Consider the following 3,648-nt stretch of genomic DNA (forward strand, 5'->3'; position numbering starts at 1 on the left):
ATGAGAAAGGTGAAATATTTTGCTTACAGCCTTTGTAATGATTGGCGTACGAAAAAAAAAAATTGAGTACAGGGAAGGCTGTAAGTTGTATTGTGTGTGCTAGAGCTATATCATTTTTGTGTTTATGCATGTCATTTATTAGGTCAGGGTTTTTTTTTTTAGAAAAATATTTTGTATTTTTTTATTATATATATATATATATATATATATATATATATATATATATTTCTTTTGAAGTTACCTGACCTTTCAAATATAAATATTTGCAATCACAAAGTAATTGTAACAGATATAATTTCTACTTTATCTAAAAAGCGAACAGAATTTATCACACAACACGTATGCTATTATAAATGTGATTCTTCCTCCATAATTTATTCAAAATGCACTTGTCAAAGTTGTGGAGACACATTTACTTTAAATGTGCTATTAGTTCAAAAAAGTGTATTTTCTATTCTTGGTCTTGCTTACAATAAGGATTTTAAACCAATGTACCTTAAAAATAATAACAGGTCTAATATAATAACAGGATATGCCTCTAGTTTTACTGTTGATTTATATATATATATATATATATATTTAAAACACATGCATTGAAATAGTTTAACATACTTTATATTACAAAACTACGTTATCTCCAAGTCTCACGTGTCTTTACATGAACTCTGCATCTCTGTCAGGGTTATTCAATAAACTCAGAATTGTACCGTATTAAAATCTAAATAGCAAAGTGTAAACAAAAAAATTACTGATCTGATAAAAATTCTCCAACTTAGCTTTGGTCACAACTTGTCTATTGTAGACCCAATTTTACAAGTCAGAGATTTATTTGCTACCATTCAGCCCTTGGTGTATTGTTAAAGGGTTGTAATCTTGCTATTGAAGAGAATTAAACCGTAAACATGACAGCGGGAAAAGCAATTTGGTAAGACTGAATTTGTAGGCAGACGCCAATCCTAATTGTAGCTATATTTACAAAATGCTGTCGTTAACCCCATATAGCCAAGTAATTCCATGGTAGAGGAAGTTAAGTTTACTATGCCACAATAATCCAAATATTTTTATTATATTATTAAATGTATATTGTATCAATAATTTACTTATATTCTTTATTACATTTATATCATATTAACGTATTACTTTACCATTTGTGATGTGACTGCTTGTGCGCGCACAGGACAAATATTGTGGATTTATGCAGGTTCGCCTGCAAAGCACAAGAGAATTTATTTTGTGAATTTGTTTTCAACCACATTTGTTCTGAAGTACTACAAATTTCATCAATATTCAAATCTGATATTTAATATATATATATATATATATATATATATAGTGTCCAATTGTACCCAGCACACTCACTCAAAGGTTGTCAAAAAATGCCGGGTGCATTTAAGCCATAGCCAAAAACATATAAAATAATCTCAAAAATAAAGGCTTGCACTCACGGTCTGTTGTTAGGATTAAAATATTTCTTCTTTATTCCATATTGTTAAAATATAGTTGCTGTCATCTCTGTCAACGTTTCAGCCACATCAGTGGCTTTCATCAGGACCAACTCAGCTCACAAAAAAATATATATACAAATGTCCAGACTCTGGCACTCCCCAACCCCAACAAAGTAAAATAGTAACTTTACCCGGGTGCTTCCCAGCAATTAGTATAAACAAAATAAAAACAGGAGCACTCTCTTGGTTTTCCAAATGTATTTAAAAAAGTATTCACCACCTCTACATCAACGTTTCGACCCTTCAGGGTCTTTATTAACCCACCTTTTATTGCTGTTAAATTCACATGTGAGAATTACTCGTTTTAAAGCAGACACCTGGCAATATTTAACCCCTTCACTGCCAAGCACTTTGCAAAAAAAAAAAAAAAAAAAACAGAATCCAAGTATTTTAAGTGTTCTGGAAAGTAATGTTAAAAATTGGTTTTCCGTTTCATTATGCATTGGAAGCACATTATATAATGGAAATAAAACAATAAGGAGGACTGGGGCTGCCAGACCTAACTAAATATCAACAAGCTGTTCACCTCCAGAGGGTTATTGAGTGGACACATGCCCCAAAGGACAAGCTCTGGATTGCCATGGAGGCGAGCTTAATTAAAGAGGGTTTCCCTGCCCCTTCTCCCATGGTTGCCAAGAGAGATGTCGGGGAAACTACCGGGTAAACACCCGACATTGAACACCACTATGACACTCTGGAGGAGGATGGGATAGGAGATCTGGCCTCCCCTCTTCTCCCCTCGCCTTACATCGCCTTCTCCCCTCGCCTTCTCCATCTGGACCTGTACCTTACTCTTTTCCCACCTCTGTAATCACCTCCGTAATCACCCTCTTTTATGACCATGTACTCCCCCTCTCCCCCTTTTCTTCTCCCTTCCCTCCTCTCTCTTTCTTAGAGGACCTATGTGTCCTACCTTCTGCCTTATACACCACCTACATATGTCGAATGTGCCATACTCTCTGAGGCACCCACATACACTACCCCTCTCCTGAGTGAGAGTGGACCACCACACACCACTACACCTAAACTCACACCTGGGACTGCCTACGAGCAAAGGGTATAACTAACAAACTAACCTAAGGGTCTCCAATAGCAGCATAATTGTCCAGCCGGATACTTGCCTCTCTTGTACCTCTCAATGACTAAAACACAGACTTAGAGACATGGTAACCAGCTAGGTCTCATTACACAACCTTACGCTGCCCCATGGGCATAAATGCCAGCCTTAAGCTGTGCAATACCACATCCACTCTGTATGCCCCTTGGGTATCCAGACCTCACTTTAATATACTAACCTATTTTACCATTGTCTTGTATGTTTGACAACAATATGCCTAGCGTTACTCTGTTAGATGTTGCTGTTATACTACAATGTAGTACTCTCCATATGGTTGCCTCTCTTGATGATTATGTAATCTCTTTTTTCATGTATCACCCTTTGGTTATATTGCTTTCTGATAACTATGCATTCTCAGTGAGATTGCATTATTTTCATTGTATGTACTTATCAACTTAATAAACTTTGAATAGAAAAAATAAAAAAAAGATAAAAAGGGATGTATAATGGACAGAATCGTAGTTTGGGGGATGGTTGATTGACTGGTCAATGAAAAACTTAAAACATAAGTAATATTAAAAAAGTTGTCTGTTACCAAGTGAGTATATGGCCACATATTTGGACCACTTCTATACCATCTCTGTGAGTCTTTAAGCCTTTACAGTTAACTTTATTTAAGTAATTGTTTTTAATCCATTTTGAATGAAATAAATATATTATTTTCACAGATTTTTTACAATTATTACACAATGTCTTCATTCTTTTGAGGTTGAACTTCCTTGAGGATATGTCCCTTGAGAAGTAGTTCCTGAAATTATTGCAGTCACTTAGCATGGCAAACATTGTACTACAGAGCAAAGAGCTCTTTAGCCATCCACATTGCATTTAATGTATCTATTAAACACAAATTAGGGCCCGGCAAGCTAAATATTTGCCAATTTGGACATATCAGGCCTGCATTACTGTAACCCATCAGTAAGGAATTAGAGCGGGTTTGATAGAGAGCCTAACACAGGTAAGAATAGATAGCATTCTCAGATATAATGATGACATTGTAACTTCTTCATTTCTCTGTTGCAGGGCAAG

This window comes from Pelobates fuscus, chromosome 9 (genome assembly GCF_036172605.1).
Source record: "Pelobates fuscus isolate aPelFus1 chromosome 9, aPelFus1.pri, whole genome shotgun sequence".
Lineage (NCBI taxonomy): Eukaryota > Metazoa > Chordata > Amphibia > Anura > Pelobatidae > Pelobates > Pelobates fuscus.